Below are 17950 nucleotides of genomic sequence, written 5' to 3'. Positions count from 1 at the left end.
GTCGGGGTTTTGCCATGTTGCCCAGGCTGTTCTCAAACTCCTGGACTCAAGTAGTCCACCTGCCTCAGCCTCCCAAAGTGCTGGGATGACAGGCCTGAGCCAAGGACCCTGACCTGTTATTTCATTTTAATTTAAGTCTTTTCCCTTCATTTTGTGTGGGGCCTTGGGAAGGAGGAGCAGTAGATACATTTGTCTGCCTTGAACTGTAATTGGCTAATTTATGAGTGTAAATGTTCCCAGACATGTCTCTCTTCTTAAAAAATGTTTGATTTTGTTTATTTTTAATTAATTAACTAATTCATGTATTTATTTTGAGACAGAGTCTCGAGTTCTATTACCCAGTGGGGTGCAGTGGTGTGATCACAGCTCACTGCCTCCTCAACCTCATGGGCTTAATCAATTGATCTTCCTGCCTCAGCCTCCCGAGTAACCGGCACTACAGGCGCCCGCCACCACGCCCTGGTGATTTTTGTATTTTTTTTTTTGTTTTGAGACGGAGTCTTTCTCTGTCCCCCAGGCTGGAGTGCAGTGGCACGATCTCGGCTCACTGCAAGCCCCGCCTCCCGGGTTCACGCCATTCTCCTGCCTCAGCCTCCCGAGTAGCTGGGACTACAGGTGCCTGCCAACACGCCCGGCTAATTTTTTGTATTTTTAGTAGAGACGGGGTTTCACCGTGTTAGCCAGGATGGTCTCGATCTCCTGACCTCGTGATCCACCCGCCTCGGCCTCCCAAAGTGCTGGGATTACAGGCTTGAGCCACCGCGCTCGGCCAATTTTTGTATTTTATGTAGAGATGAGGTTTTGCCATGTTGCCCAGGCTGGTCTCGAATTCCTGGGCTCAAGCAATCCACCCGTCTTGGCCTCCCAAAGTGCTGGGATTACAGGCGCGAGCCACCATGCCATGCCGGGCCATGTCTTTTCTCTTAATGTACATTACTTCTTTAGTATATAGTGCCTTAGAAGAATTAATCAGTCATCTTTCCCTCCCATAACATTTTAATTTTAATGTATGCCATAATGCTTAAAGCTGTTTTCTGGGCTTATGGCCTGTTATAGAAGTAAACATGCATAGTCATTGTCATATTGCTTGCCGTCACTTGCTGAGTGCTTTTTCTGTATATAAGGTTATATATGTGAGTCAGGTCATCTTTTTTGAGAGACAATATATATTGGAGGATATTTATCCAATTACTCATGACAACGGTCAGAAAACTGATAAAGTTGAGTAATTGTCTTTAGTGAAGCATAGTAAAGCAGGGAAACATTTTTGAAAATGATTTAGTAAAAGCCCTGGGGGAAGAGAGTGAAAGACAGGACCAGCCAGTTCATTTTTTCTTCTTTACCGTATTATGGTTGTACACTGTAGTTTTAGGGCACACTTCTGCAGGGGAGAAATATGGTACTTATGCCCCAAATGCCTTTTCACGTGATGCCTTTTAAACCCTGTTTATTTATTTTTTGATAATGTAGGACATTATGATAGATTTTACTGCTCCAATGTTTTAAACATCAGGATTTTGATTAAAAATTGAGAGGATGGCCAGGTGTGGTGGCTCATGCCCACAATCCCAGCACTTTGGGAGGCCGAGGCGGGTGGATCACTTGAGGTCAGGAGTTCAAGACCAGCCTGGCCAACGTGGTGAAACCTTGTCTCTACTAAAAATACAGAAATTAGCTGGGTGTAGTGACTGGTGCCTGCTTGCCACTAGGAGGCTACTTGGGAGGCTGAGGCTGGAGAATCGCTTGAATCCAGGAGACGGAGGTTGCAGTGTGCCGAGATCTGCGCTTTTGCGCTCCAGCCTGGGCAATAAGAGGAAAAAAAAATTGAGAGGCTTTGTCAGTGCATACAACAGTAAGACAGTGCTTTTGTCTATGGCTTTTGGACTTTTGGACTGTGATTCACAGGTACGTATTTCTGCCTTGTACATGTGTGTATATAAAACTGAAATTAGTTTCATGAAACAATATTTGCCCTTCATGTGATGCACTCATATTACATTCATTAAAAAAGGATATGGCTCACTAAATTTATTTTATGATCCACAAACTGATTGTGACCTGCAGTTTGAAAACCCCTGATTTTAGATACTGATCTATTGGAATAAAAGGAAGATGGAGAGATTTGGATTCCAGTAGATCTTGGTTCTTGTAGCTTAACAGTTTTAGGTAATTTCCTTATTGGGAAGGAATAAAAAGCACTCTGGGGTTAATCCCAGAAGGCCAATTCCAGCCCTCTGGAATTAACCTCCAGAGTGCTTTTTATTTATATGGTTTAAAAAAAAAAACAACTTTCCACCAGAATGTAAATGCCAGTAGAGCAGGAATCTTGTCTTTGTTGGAAGTTGTCAGTGATTTCATTACAGTTGCTTATTTTTGCAGCTGTAAGCTGGAAATAATATCTTGTTAGCTTGGTTGTGATCACTAGAAATATATACAAAGTGGGCCGGGCACGGTGGCTCACTCCTGTAATCCCAGCACTTTGGGAGGCCGAGGTGGGCGGATCACGAGGTCAGGAGAGCGAGACCATCCTGGCTAACATGGTGAAATCCTGTCTCTACTAAAAATACAAAAATTAGCTGGCCGTGGTGGCAGGCGCCCGGTAGTCCCAGCTACTCGGGAGGCTGAGGCAGGAGAATGGCGGGTGAACCCAGGAGGCGGAGTTTGCAGTGAGCCGAGATCGCGCCACTGCACTCCAGCCTGGGTGACAGAGCAAGACTTCGTCTCTAAAAAAAAATATATATATATATATACACACACACACATACACACAAAGTGAGGCCTTGTGCGGTGACTCACACCTGTAATCCCAGCACTTTTGGAGGCCGAGGTGGGTGGATTACGTGAGGTCAGGAGTTCGAAACCAGTCTGGCCAACGTGGCGAAACCCCATCTCCACTAAAAATACAAAAATTAGTCGGATGTGGTGGTGTGCAGCTGTAATCCCAGCTACTCGGGAGGCTGAGGCTGGAGAATCTCTTGAACCTGGAGGCAGAGGTTGCAGTGAGCCGAGATGGCACCATTGCACTCCAGCCTGAGTGACAGCACTGCACTCCAGCCTGAGTGACAGAGCAAGACTCCGTCTCAAAACACACACACACACACACACACACACACACACACACTGCCTTGCAGTGCCAGGAGTGATACAGATATTTAATAATTGGAAGGCTTTTATTATCATCATTATTTTTACTATATACCCGTTAGTATATTAAGTAGGCTCTGAGATTCAGCCTTATTCTTGCTTTTAGAGAGACAACATGTTATTACTGGAGACATATAGATATAACTGCCATACAGGGTGAGGTGGATGTTAGTGGAGTATGTAAGAGGTATTGTAACTTAAAGGAGGCAGTCAGGGTAGGGAAATTACAGATGTATTCCGTATTTAAAAATTTTAAGGAACAGAGTCTCTTAAATTACCACCAGCTAAATGGGGTATTTCTTTAAGGAAACATAAGGGGGAAAGACCGGAATTATCTTAAAGCTGCAAAGCCAAGTGTTTCAGGAAATTGTAGTACTGTTTTGCCTATAACTGATTGTTTTCACTTTCTGGCTTCATGGATAATTGGCATGTGTTCTAGAATGTAACACATTCTTAGGGACTGAATTATCATGTATTCCCCTTAGTAGCAACAGTACTAGGCTTCCAAGTCTAGTATTCTGCCATAATTCTGTTTTCTCTCTTTCTCCCTGCTCCCAGTAGACCAGACTTTCCTCTGATTTATGGTTCCTCCTTGTTGCTATGTGACTTGTGCGGACCTCTTTCATACTCTTGGTTCCTTGACTCCAGGTTTTTTGTTTGCAAGCAACAGAAACAGTCTAGTTATCTGAAGCAAAAAAAGGGAAAGATGGGGAAGTTCATTGAATTAACAAAAAACAGAGGAATAAAGAATCTAGGTTGTAGACATCACAGTGGGCTGACTTGGCAGTGGTTAAGAATCAGTTTGAATTATTTTCCTGTATAATTTCTCTCTTTACATTCACATATCTAGGAGACTGTCTGATTTGCCTAGCTGGAGTTATGTTCCAGTCCTTTGCCCGGGGAAGAAAAGGGCACTGTGATTGAAAATCCCAAGACTGTGCAGAAGAAGCTGTGTAGTTTCTCTAAAGCAAAAGCGGAAGACTAAAAACAACAGACGTCCAATCTATAGTGTTAACATGGAGTGTTACTTTTTTTTTTTTTTTGAGACAGGAGTCTCACTCTGTCACCCAGGTTGGTGTGCAGTGGTGTGATCTTGGCTCACTGCAGCCTCTGTTTCACCCTCCCAAGTGGCTGGGATTACAGGCGTGCGCCACCATGCCCAGCTAATTTTTGTATTTTTAGCAGAGATGGGGTTTCACCATGTTGGCCAGGCTGGTCTTGAACTCCTGACCTCAAATGGTCCATCTGCCTCCGCCTCCCAAAGTGTTGGCATTACAGGTGTGAGCCACCACACCTAGTGCATAGAGTGTTACTTCTGTGCATGTATGCGTATATTATTATGTAGAATAACATGTAGTGTTACTTCTGTGTGTCTGCGTATGAGTGTATTATTATAGTCCAACTCCAGAGAGAAGAGACGTATGACTGTTAATCATACCTAGTATAGATTGTGTTTATTGGGCACACACCTGGTGTAAAAAGTGAGCAGAACTTTGATGCAATGTGCAATGAAAGCTCAGGGTGTATATCTTGAAACTATGTCATATTGTTGGGGGGGGTGGTAAATACAGATAATGTCAATCCAAGGATTGTGGATTCATTTATTTATTTTATTTATTTATTTATTATTTTTTGAGACAAACTTTTGCTTTTGTTGCCCAGGCTGGAGTGCAGTGTCGCGATCTCAGCTCACTGCAGCCTCTGCCTCCCAGGTTCCAGCTATTCTTGTGCGTCAGCCTCCCGAGTAGCTGGGATTATAGACGTGCGCCACCATACCCGGCTAGTTTTTTGTATTTTTAGTAGAGACGGGTTTTGCCATGCTGGCCAGGCTGGTCTCAAACCCCTGACAGGCAATCCTCCCGCCTTGGCCTCCGAAAGTGCTGGGATTACAGGCGTGAGCCACTGCGCCTGGCCGATTCATTTATTTTAAGTAGTGAAATTATATGATTGTATTTATCTCAGAGCATTCATTCTGGAGGTAGTATATGTATTGAGGTGAGGGTGAAGGGCCGTGTGAGCAGATACAGGCATCAAGAACAGTAAGAAAGCTATTGGGTTGAAATCTGAATTTATAAGGCTCTCCGTGACTGCCCCTGGCTACCTCTGATTTAATTTCCTACCATTTGTTTATTGCTTGCCACTCTGTAGCCACCCTTACTTTTGTGGGAATCAAACTTGTTCTTGCCTTAGAGCCTATCCCTGGTTGTCACTTTGTTGGATTCTTGTTATTTGTACCTCATTTCATGTTCTCCATCTCCTTTCTTGGCCATGTTCTCTAATCCCATTTTGTCTCTCTGACTTTTCACTATCATATCATCCGGTTTTATTTTTTTTAACCACAGTTATTACAATCTGTCAACCTTTTTTTTTTTTCCCCATCTCTGTTAACAGTGGCAGTTGGACAAGGTTTGATTGCTAAAGAAAAGTCACATGATCCAAAGTAACAGTGCTCATCAATCTGTGGTTTATTGCTGAAAAACGATAATTAAAGCAAGTGCTTTCAAGTTAGGTTGCACATCACAAGCAAAGGGTGCCTCCCATCAGTGGACCTGAAGGGGCTGAGTGTGAGGTTCAATTGTCCCCCTTCTGTAGGGCCATATGGATATCTTTCTTTCTTGGATCAAGATCACTGATGTGCGCAGAGAACACCTTGGAACCAGGGATCCCACAGTGGAGTCTCAGTGGGGCTTATATTCCTGCTGGCCACATAGGCATATTTTTGCTACATAACCAGCCTTCATGGCAGAAACCTCAAGGGGCTCACCAAAGCCAGGTGCAAACCATCAGTCTCACGGTTAACAGTAAACAATGCTGACAAGCCGGTACAGACAGGCCATAGCTCATGGGATTCATGGTTTCAGAGCAACATTATTAATCAGTATGTTTCGTGCTTTGACCAGGTATCAGTGCCATGCCATTACCTCTCTTATTTCAGGAATGTACACAGGACAGTTCCAGCCTTCTGGGGTTAAGAATCAGAGTGCTTTTTGTTTCCTTTTTTTTTTTTAAACTTCCACTTGAATGTAAATGCCAGTAGAGCAGGAATCTTGTCTTTGTTGGAAGATGTGATGATTTCGTTAATGTGTTTTAAGATTTGACAAAGGATATTCAGGGCGGGGTGCGGTGGCTCACGCCTGTTATCCCTGCACTTTGGGAGACCAAGGAGAGTGGATCACTTGAGGCCAGGAGTTCGAAACCAGCCTGGCCAACATGGTGAAACCCTGTCTCTACTGAGAATACAAAAATTAGCTGGGCATGGCGGTACATGCCTGTAATTCCAACTACTTTGGGAGGCTGAGGCGGGAGAATCACTTGAACCCGAGAAGCGGAGCTTGCAGTGAGCCGAGATCACGCCACTGCACTCCAGCCTGGGCAATGGAGTGAGACTGTGTCTCCAAAAAAAAAAAAAAGGATATTCAGAATGACAACATGTTTTTTTCAATTTAGTTTTTTTTCTTTTCTCAACTTTTAGATGTGGGAATAAGTATCTTTGGAAGACCAGGCACTTTATGCAGTGTTGAGCTCAGGAGGCAGTGAATGTTAAGGAATGGGTATAAAAGTGAGTGTGATTCTCGTTCCCATCTTGCTATTTCTTTATTTTTCCTGGACTCTCTCTTAAGGGTCTTTGTGATTAGGCAAATAGCTTTTGACTTTTTTTGTGTGTGTTGCTATGTGTCTTTGAATGAAGAGTTAGGCATTCAGTATGTTCTCTTTGAAGTGTCTCCTACGCTTGACATGGATTCCCCTGATTTGCTGAAGAAGTTCTCAATATATTCTCTGAAACCTAGTTTCTGTTGCCATTGTGCAACTGACTGCGTGATAAGCCTCAGTAAGTTTTAAACTTTTTTATTTTAGAGACAGGGTCTTGCTATGTTGCCCAGACTGGTCTCTGACTCTCTTGTCTCAAACAATCCTCTTAACCCCAGCCTCCCAAGCAGCTGGGACTATAGGTGCAAGCCTCTGTGCCCGGCTCAGTAATTTAACCAATTTCACAGTACGTCTAAACCCCAAATATGGTGGCCTTTTCTTTCAAAACATTTCTAGATGGACCTTTTCTGAGGAGTTAACAATTGTTTTAGTCTGGGCTTTGATAATCTCTTTATAGGTCTGTTTTTGCCTCCCTTTCAGGTAATTATTTTTTTAACTCGTTAACTTGTTTTGAACACTTGAGCATTTTATATGGTTCAAAACTTAAAATGTACTAAAGTGTATACAGCAAAAAACCTTTCCACATCTGTCCCCTGGCCACTGTGTTCACCTCTCTGGAGTGACAGGTATTATTAGTTTTTTATGTGTCCTTCCGGAGATGATGTTACTATATACAGAAAAGTATGTAATACGCTCTCTCCTAACGTATTTCCCAAAAACATTGTAGAATATTATATGCACTGCTTTTATTGCCTGTCTTTCCTGGTGATCATTCCCAAATCGGTATCTGAAGAGTTTCTTCATTGTTTTTTTTTTTTTGACTGAGTAATATTTTATTGTAATTTTACCAGGCCCCTGTTGATGGAGAATTGGTTGTTTCTTTTTCTAATGCAGCAGTGAATAACATTGTATATAAGTTATTTTGCATGTGTGCAAATGTTTTGATGAATAAGTTCCCCACAGTAGAATTTCAAGGTCAAAGGATATGTGCATTTTTATTTTATTTATTTATTCTTTTTCTTTTCTTTTTTTTTTTTTGAGATGGAGTCTCAGTCTGTCGCCCAGGCTGGAGTGCAGTGGTGTGATCTCGGCTCACTGCAACCTCCGTCTCCTGGGTTCAAGCGATTCTCCGGCCTCTGTCTCCCGAGTAGCTTGGACTATAGGCGCGCACCACTACGTCCAGCTAATTGTTGTATTTTTAGTACAGACACGGGTTCGGCATGTTGGCCAGGCTGGTCTTGAACTCCTGTCCTCAGGTGATCTGCCTGCCTCGGCCTCCCAAAGTACTGGGATTACAGGTGTAGCCACTGCACCCTGCCGGATATGTGCATTTTTAAATGTCACTGCCAGGTCGTCTCCATGGAGGTTGTAGTTATTGATACTTCTACCACCAGTGTGTATTATAACACTATAGAGTGTTATAAAACTTTTTGTCTTTGCCAAACTGGTAGATGAAGAATGGTATGTTGTATTTTTTTTTTAAGATACGCTTTTCATTATGATATGCAGAATACATTAAAAGGTACAGACTACAGATGGTGAAGTTCACAAATTGGACAAACCTGTGTAACCACTATACCAGTCATTACTCTATCCCCAGCCTCTGGAAAGGTAACCATTATCCTGACTTAAAGTATCTATTCATTATTCTTGTATTTCATATAAACATACCGTGTGTGCTCTTGTTTATGGCTTGTTTTTCTCAGCATTATAAGAGATTTATTTTGCTGAGATTCATCCAAATTCTATCAGAAGTTCTCAGTGAAATCTTAATTTGCATTTCTCTTGCAAGGAGGTTGAGCACTTTTTAATGTTTTAAGCTTTAAAATTTTTATTTTCTGTAAGCTGTTTACATTCTGTATCCTTGAGTAGGGAATCATTTTCTTACGGATCTCATTACATGTAAAGGAAGCTGATTGTCTCGGATACGAGTTGTAGTTGTTTTCTTCATCTAGTCCTGCTTTTGATTTTGCATATTATAGTTCTTGCCATAAAGGGTTTTTACAAAAATTATAATACTATTTTTTGTGGCCATTTACCTTTTTTCTCAATTACTTGTTTTTTCCTGTGGGCCTACTGTCTTTTGAGCATCCCATAGCCCTTAGTTAGATTACACTTTAATGTCACCAAAGATTAAAGTGCAAAAACCACTTCTAAAAATGACCGTGCTGAACATGAAATTTGAATCATGTGTAAGTGGAGTTATAGAAGAAATAGCTGACGGGGAGAGTGTTGCAAGAATCTTCATGTGCAGCTGGAGAAACTTAGTGAAGGCGAATTTATGGACATAAATGAGGAAAGTGGCTGTGATGAAAAAGGCGACGGCCTCATAGGAAGTGTCACTGGCCAAAAACTTTACAATAAAGGAACTCTATCAGAGATATTTCATGACATTTAAAATTCAAGGATAAAATGTTAGAAGCTTTAGACTGTTGTGTGAAAATGCCCCAAGAAATTTCCCCAAGAAATAGAAAAGATATTTGCTCTGTGTCATAAGTGGCCAAGTGCGGTGGCTCAGGCTGGGCGCGGTGGCTCACGCCTGTAATCCCAGCACTTTGGGAGGACGACGGGGGCAGATTGCTTGAGCTCAGGAGTTCTCAACCAGCCTGGGCAACATGACAAAACCCCATCTCTACTAAAAATACAAAAATTAACAAGGCGTGGTGGGATGCATCTGTTGTCCTAGCTACTTGGGGGACTGAGGTGAGACGATCACGTGAGCTTGGGAGATCCAGGCTGCAGGGAGCTGTGTCTGTGCCACTGCACTCCAGCCTGGGTGACAGAGAAAGACCCTGTCTCCAAAAAAGAAAAGATGCCTGCTCTCTGTGTCATAAGTTATATGAGAAGAAAAGTCGCTATTCAGAGTTCTCAATAAGCCATTTACCAAGAAGTAAAATAATTCACATCGGTTCTAATGTTTTAAATTACAGTGTACTAAAAGAATTTTTTTTTTTTTTTGTCTTTTTTTCCTGAGACGGAGTCTTGTTCTGTCACCCAGGCTGAAGTGCAGTGGTGTGATCTTGGCTCACTGCAGCCTCCACCTCCTGGGTTTAGGTGATTGTCCTGCCTCAGCCTCCTGAGTAGCCAGGACTATAGGTGTGCACCACCACGCCCAGCTAATTTTTGTATTTTAGTAGAGATGGGGTTTCACCATGTTGGCCAGGCTGGTCTCGAACTCCTGACCTCAAGTGATCTGCTTGCTTCGGACTCCCAAAGTGCTGGGATTACAGGTGTGAGCCACTGCACCCGGCCCGTTTTACAATGTTTTGATTGTATGTTGATAACTGATAACGTTTTTAATATGTTGACCAGATTTTTAAAGTAATGGAACAATTCACACTGAGTAAGATCACCTTGTTCAGTTTCGAATCTTGGTGATTTTTACAGTCCCACACTACCATCCAAAATGTGAACTGCCGGTATATGTTTAAACAAAAAACCTCCCAAACTCCTTAAAGTGACTCAATAGTGTTTCAGACAGTGAATTCTTCATTGTCTCTTCTAACCTTCAGGCCCATTGAAGATTAAATAGAACTGCATGTTTGATACGCTTTTCTTGTACTTAGGACTTGAGTTTCTGGAGCTGCTATAGATCTCAGTTCTTCCCTAAATTGCCAGTTGTTGATACTAGTAGTCTAATGAGCTATGTGAAAAATAGTGTACAAGACAGCAAGTAACAACAATGATTGCAATCCAAAGTGTTTCTTGAGCACCTGCTATACCAGGTACTGTGTTTTTAGGTTTTGGAGATAAATAACATTAGGTCCCCTGTGTTGTTTTTTTTCTTCACACTCTATAAAGGGTAGACAGATGAAAGGATAGTAGAAGAAGTTATATCATAGAAGAATTTTTAATGATACTGAGAATTACAGATAATTTTAAACACTTTTAAGATGTTGCAGTTCTGTGCTGTTTTATATGATGTTGGAGATACCATAAAAGAAATGACTCGAGGGACTTGGGAACTAGATATACAAGTTGAGCTTTTGTATGTAGGTCAGGTGGCAGTATGTTGAGATATATACCATAACACAAAGGGTTTTTTAATGTAGTAATACATTATGGAAAGAATTATACTTGGACAGCAGGTTCCACACTGATTATAATCTACGACAGACTACTCTTTAAAACAATCAAACTTTTGTATTGTTGAATGCATTTTATGAGAAGAGAACTGTAGGTTAGTTCACCAACTGAACGTTGTTTTTGCTGAAACTGGGTTTTGCTAAAACTGCCATTCTAATGTTCTTATTCCTTAAGCCTAAACTTATATGGTTAAATATTACAACTGTACATTATGTACAGCCATTTGAAAAGGATTTGATTTGGACATTTCTCTGTAAAAGCTTGACTTGTGCCTTTTTTTTTTTTTTTTGCTGAAAATGGGGGATGAAATCAAGGATATATTGATTTACTAAAGACATTTATTGAATATTTATGGAGAGCCAGTGCCAAGAATTCTGAGGGATATGAAAATGCTTGTTAGTAGGCTACCCTGGAACTTAGTTTAGTAGGTAAGAAAGTCTTGAATGTGAATAGCTGAACAAGTAATACAAGTTGGCAGTATTTTATGGGTGTTACAAGTGATGACTTAGGTTCAAAGGAATAAGCAGTTATTTCTAGCTGGAGGAATCAGAAGGCTTCATGGATGCAGGACTTGAAAGGCATCTTATGGACATATTAGTAGAAGATGTACTAATTGGAGCAAACAACATCGGGAAAGTCCTGATGATTTAAAGCTTCTCTGATGTATCTTAATTTTATTACATAACCGATGTTTAACAAATGATTGGATTGTTAATATTACCATTTTTTGGTCTTAAAAAGAATATTGTTGTGTTAGATGATTCAGGATAGTATCATAGTTCTCAAAGCGTGATTCTTGGCAGCATCAACATCTCCTGCTAACTTGTTGGAAATGCAGATTCTTGGCTGAATCCCATATCTAGCCGTTGAGTCAGAAAGTGATGTGGGATCCAGCACTCTGTGCTTTAACAGGTCTTATTTTGAGAGAGGCATTTCTACTTAATGACTACCTTTTTAAAAATGCGGTAACTGATGCTCACTTTGGCAGCACATATGTTAAAATTGGAATGATACAAAGATTAGCATGTCCCCTGCACAAGGATGACACACAATTTTACAAAGTGTTTCATATTTGTTACGCACTGCATGCCTGTATCAAAATGTCTTGTGTACTTCATAAATATATACACCTACTGTGTACTCCAAAAAATTAAAAACAAAAGAAATGTATCTATATCAACTGTATTGGCTAATAATGATTAATAGCCCGTTCCATAATTTGATTAAAAGTCATTCCTTAGCTTACTATTTGAAGTATAAAATCTTTGTCAGTTTGGAGGGTAATTTTTTTACTTGGAAATTTGAAAACTTGGAAATTGAATAAATTAGTGAGCTATTTTAATTGTCTTATCAGTGAATCATAAAGAAAATTGCCAGCACTTCTCCATGGCACATCAAGTATACTGGCTGTTTTATTGCCTCCTAGAATTTAAAAATGAGTTACTGTAGTCATTGGTTTTATATATATATATTCATATATGAAACATGTCCTGATGTATATTTTTCATTCTTGTGAAATAAGACACTTGTCAGTTTTATACTAAGTGTTTTTTAAAATCCTGTTAATTCATTATTTCTAATTAAATGCTAATAATTGAGGAACTGCCAGACTATTTTCCAAAGGACTGCAGCATTTTGCATTTCCACCAGCAGTGAATGAGGGTTTTAGTTTCTCATCTTTCTCATATCCTTGTCAACCCTTATCACTGTTCTTTTGTTGATTGCCATCCTAATGGGTGTGAAGTAGTACCTCATTGTGATTTTGTTTTGCATTTCTCTGACAGCTAGTGATGTTGAGCATATTTTCATATGCTTATTGGCCATTTGTACTTTACTCTTTGGGGTATCTGTTCAGATTTCAAAATTGGCTTGTCTTTTATTGAGTTGTAGTATTTCTTCATATATTCTGGATGCAAATGGTATGATTCATATCTGTGATATGATTTACAAAACTTTTGTCCTGTTCTGTGGGTTTTCACTTTCTTGATGGTGTCTTTTGAAATGAAAATGTTTTACATTTCTATGATCTCAGTTTATTGTCTTTTTCTTTTGTTTCTTTTACTTTTGGTGGCATATCTATGAAACCATTGCCTAATCCAAGGTCATAAAGATTGACCTGTATGTTTTCTTCTAAGTGTTTCAGACCCAGTTTGTGATAATTTTTTATATGGTGTGAAGTAGGGTTCTAAATTCATTTCTTTTGCATTTAGCTGTTCAGTTGTCGTGACACCATTTGTCAGCCTCAGTTACAGTGACAGATTTTTATGAATTTTTATCTAGACTTTCTAGATCTTACTAGCAGTTGAGGAGATTTTGAGTTTTACTATTCTCATTGCATTGTCAATTAAGAGAATAAATTTATTAAGTATTGAAGAAAAAGATGCTGTGAGTAAAGCACTGTGTTCCCTTTTTAGGAGTCTTGAAGGAGAAACTGGAATAGGTTTTTGAAATTGATAGGTCACACATTTTTAAAATGAGAATGACAATGAAATTGATAGGTCACACATTTTTAAAATGAGAATGGGAGAAAGGCCTTCCAGTAGCTAAAGATTTGTTTATTTAGCCCTATAGCACGTAAGAAATAGTTATAGTTAGACATATTTGAATCATAGAGAAGAATGATTTTTCAAATAATTACTAATAGAACTCCCTAATAACTTGGTAAAGTAGTGCCAATTATTGGAGGAGCTCTCAAGTGAGGTTGAATGATGGGTCATTAAAAGTACAGAAATGATTTCTGCATTGAAAACAAAGGCTGTTGACAGAGTTCTGGGATTTCTAGTTAGTCATGTGACTATTCTAGGATTTCCATTTTCTTTCACATTTGTGAAGGTTTTCTGCTTGGGATCCATCCTTCCCCAGACTTCTGTCAAGTTATTGGAAGGAAAGTGAGAGAAAACAGGAGGTTATTGTCTTGCAGGATTAAATGATAGAAATACTCCAGTTTTTGATTAGCTAATGTTATTATGCCTTACCCTGAAAATTGGTCTCATCACTTGATCTAGTTCTTTATGGCTTCTTTAGTTCTTTGTTCTCTAAGTAACACAGTGAAGAGTGAGAATGAGAGACACTAGCAACAGTGACTGTTGAGATGAGAACGAAACATTAAAGTATCCTCTAACATCAAATTTTTTGTGCATTGTTGTGGTTTGTATATTGTGAATTGAAGAAAGCTGTGTAAATTGTGGGAAAATGTAAATTGTGATAGTGTAAATGGAATTTCTTTATCATCCTTTCATCAAAATAAAGTTAACTTTACTGATTCAGGGAATTGTGTTCTTATTTTGTAAATGATCCACTTGAAGAGTAGATTGTTCAAAATGTACTCAGGAGAAAACGTACTAGTGCATATTTGTACTTTTTGATGGGTATGTTTGAATCATACGTTTTAAGGTTTGGAGAAATCTGATTATATAATCTGATTGAGGCAAATGAATGAATTCAGTCACCTGGTTTTCAGTCAGAATATTTTGAGAATCTTTTAGCTATAATGCTCTCAAACTTCAAAGTAAAATATTAATCAAAGCAGAATTGGAAGCATGAGAAAATTAGATATCTTTTTTCTTTGAAGTGAGATTTTTGGAATAATCTTTTAAATAGGAAAACCTCTTTGAGCTTAGCCTCTTCCATGTTTAAAATATTTATCTTGTTTGCCCAACTGTAGGGGTTTTCTCCGTTAAAGATTTGAGCATAGTCTGAATCTCCTTGGTTTGGAAATAATTGGCTCCAAACGAAAGCTTCTTATCAGTGATGTTGGTGTGGGTATGCTCAATGAGTGATGTAAATCAATTAATATGAAGATGTTATATAACTTTTTAATGCTTGAATTTCAAACTTTTGTTAATGTATGTACTTATGATTAGGAAGGTAAATACTGTTTTTAGTATGATATGAGTTCTCCCTTGAAGTTACTGTACATTTTTTGAAAAACTGTTACAATATATTAATCAAGATTTTCTTTTTGTCTGTTTTTGAATGGACTACTTAAAGATTGCTGCTGTTCACAGGTTTCTCTGCAGATTTCTTATAGGAGTTAGCAAAAGACTTCTATTTCCCCTCCTCTCAATCAAAAGATACAAGACACATGTGTGCGACACAAGACAAAATGTGGGGAGAATATTGCTCATGGTGTTTGGTTTTCTGTGGCTGACTTTTTTCATAATGTTTAACAGTTCTATTACTTGAATTTAGAAAGGGATTCATTGTGCTAAAAAGTACCTCCACATTCAACTGTAATAAGCCACATTACTAAAACACTGTTGGAGTTGGAAGATAAAGATACTCTTGATGCTAATTGTTTGGTATTTGTGGATGAGCCTGAAACGACTAATATTTAATCACGAGTCTTTTCTGCACTTATGTGATCTTCTGTGCTTTGATTTGCAGCTATCTCCACTGTTTAAAGAACCTGTTGCTCTTTGCAACTGCCTTATTTAGCCCTATCTGCTAGAAGCCATTGATCCAAGAACTCTGCTTTTCCTCACACTCGACTTTAATAGCATTATGAAAGCTAGCCCAGTAAAATTGAATTTCCAACAATGTGGCTTCAGTTGTTGGTGGACTTGCAGTATTTTAGGTCAGATATCTTTCTTCTTCAAGTGCACAAGAGGTCAACTTAGTATAGAGTAAAATTTGACATCTGTGTTAGAGGCACATCTCATGATAATGTTAAGGGATTTCGGTCATTACTTTGCAATTTTCAGGGTACATGCTGAACTTCTTGATGCTCTTCTCTTATTTCTATTACATCACCTCTTCTATGACCCCAATCAGGCGTGACATTCTTAACTGAATTCCTAGATGCTTTAACATAGGCTTACAGTGTTTTTATCTGTCTTATATAAGTTGTATTAGAGGAGGAGGGAATATTTTAATTGTTAGGTACTCTATAGTACCTAACAGAATGTATTCCATTTAGTAAACACAGTCTTAAGTAATAAGTAAATTTGACAATAATGCTCAGAAGCAGCATTTTGGTGAATTAATCAACATTGTACAAATATACCTTAAGTATACTTTGAATTAATAGGATAAAACGTTGCTTATTAATACTTTAGATTTCAGCACTTCCCATGGTTTCACCTTCGCATCCGTTAATTGGAATGCTGGGATCATCCTAAATGTATTTGTTTGTAGGACTGGGATGAGGGTTGTTCTTGCATTGTGATTCTTTCAATCCCATTCTCTCTAGGACTTCTAGTAATTCTAGGTTTCCAGTAATTAATGGCTCTTTTTATTAGTTGGAAGTTTCATGGATTTTTTTTTTTTACATCTTTAGCTAAGAACATTCTAAACCACTTGCAGTATCTAAACGTGTCAGACATGAAGGTACCCTTAATGGAAACAGGCTTGCCTTCTCTAAACCTCACAAGGAACAGCCTCGATGGGATTGTGAGTTTCATTTCCCATGTGCCAAAAAGAGGCAGAGCTCAGAGCCAATGATGAAAGATGCTACCTAATCCTTTTCGACTACAAAATTTATATTAATTACCAGATAAGACCTTTTCCCTCGGGGAGTTTAGTATTTAAAGAGAACGTTAATGCATGTAATTTGTAATCTGCATGAATTTAGTCTGGCTAAAAAAATTGCACATTGTTTGGAAGGGAGGCTAATGTTTGAAAGAAAGATGTGTGTGAAGTCAAATTGGGACTTATTTCTAGAGGAGATAGGCTATGGATAGGCTATGGAAGGGAAGAAGAAGATTGACATCCAGCAAGATTTCTCAATGGACTTTATTTTTAAACTTTTATTATGACAAATTTGAAAATAATAAAAGGAATAATGAATTACTGTATCCTGTTGGTTAGCTTCAACAGTTATCTGCATACGTTGAATTTAGTTGTCATGTTTCTTGAGACTTGAATCTGGCATAGTTCCTCAGCCATTCTTTGTCTTACATGACATTGATAGTTTTAAAGAACATTCCTCAGTTTATGTTTGTTTCCTGAGGACAAGATTTAGATTATGTTTAACTGTGATTTTAAAGGAATGAAAATGATAGAATTCTATGACAAGCCTTAGGTTATAATGGAACTAATTCTGGACCAAGAATCAGGAGTCCTGAGTCCTGACTCTTAGAAAGGAATTGTAGTATGCAGTATTTGAAGAATGTAGACTTTGGAATAGTGACACAGCTTTAAATCTCAGCTCTTTTGAGTAGCTGTATAATAATTGTATACATTTAAGCAAATTGATTAACATTTTAGGGCCATGTATAAAATATGACCAATAAATTGCTGCCTTTTCAAGTTGTTGGGAGTAAATGAGATAACATGAAGTACAAAGATGCTACACTATATGATAGTGATTAAATACTGTAAATTTCAGCTGGTCCGAAGGTAGTGAGTTATCTCAATTGATTATGTAGTCAGTAACAGATTGAACTTGTTCTATTCTGTTCCCCCCTTTTTCACTATTGCACTCAACTAGTCTAAAAATAAAATACAGTAAATTTGGAAAAGAGGAAAATCAATGAGTTAAAGCTGCCAAAAAGGAAGTTTGAGTGGAAAAGATTGCATGTGACCTTTGATTTTAAGGATGGATTGACTTTGGATAAAATATCCAGGTGTGGAGAATCCACTGGAAAATCTTAAGTGTAAGGGAATATAGTCAGATTAGTGTGGGAAATAATGTTACAGTGAAGAAGTTAGAAGAATCTTGGGAGTTAGAGTTTGAAGGTCTGGGTTGTAGTACAGCCTTTGCCATTAGCTGGTTTTATGATTTGGGGTAAGTTATTTAACCCGCCTAGACCTTGTTCTCTAACACTATAAAATGACTGGTATGTTATCAGCATTCTTTAGAAACATCCTGGTAAGACAGAGTAGTAAGAGAAAGCTTTCATCAGGAAGGAGGTCATCTGCATCTTGGAAGGTAGACAGCCTCTAGATAGGAGAAGAAGAAAAGGGAAAGCCATTAGAACAAGAATGTCGAGTTAAAGAAGGCATAACTGGAGGTAAAGACCTATTGTATCACCGGGAGGAGTGCATGTTGGAAAGTAATGAGAAGTTAAGGTTATTAATTCTGTGCTCCAGAAGTAGGCTCTATATAGTTATGTTTGCTGTTTAGAGTTGA

The 17950-nt window shown here is 38.8% G+C and overlaps 1 protein-coding gene and 1 non-coding gene across 6 annotated transcripts in view; both read left to right on the top strand.

The window, feature by feature from the left end:
- TBL1XR1 (transducin beta like 1 X-linked receptor 1) overlaps positions 1 to 17950 on the top strand; it is a 178420-nt gene that overhangs the window by 60698 nt on the left and 99772 nt on the right. The window lies entirely within an intron of this gene.
- On the top strand, positions 11851 to 11954 carry LOC115837484. Its single transcript, XR_004032516.1, has one exon. It is a non-coding gene; the product is annotated as a U6 spliceosomal RNA (small nuclear RNA).

This window comes from Nomascus leucogenys, chromosome 11, assembly GCF_006542625.1.
Source record: "Nomascus leucogenys isolate Asia chromosome 11, Asia_NLE_v1, whole genome shotgun sequence".
Taxonomy (NCBI): Eukaryota; Metazoa; Chordata; class Mammalia; order Primates; family Hylobatidae; genus Nomascus; species Nomascus leucogenys.
The sequence above is the reverse complement of the archived record's forward strand: the minus strand, read 5'-3'. Positions and strand labels throughout refer to the sequence as shown.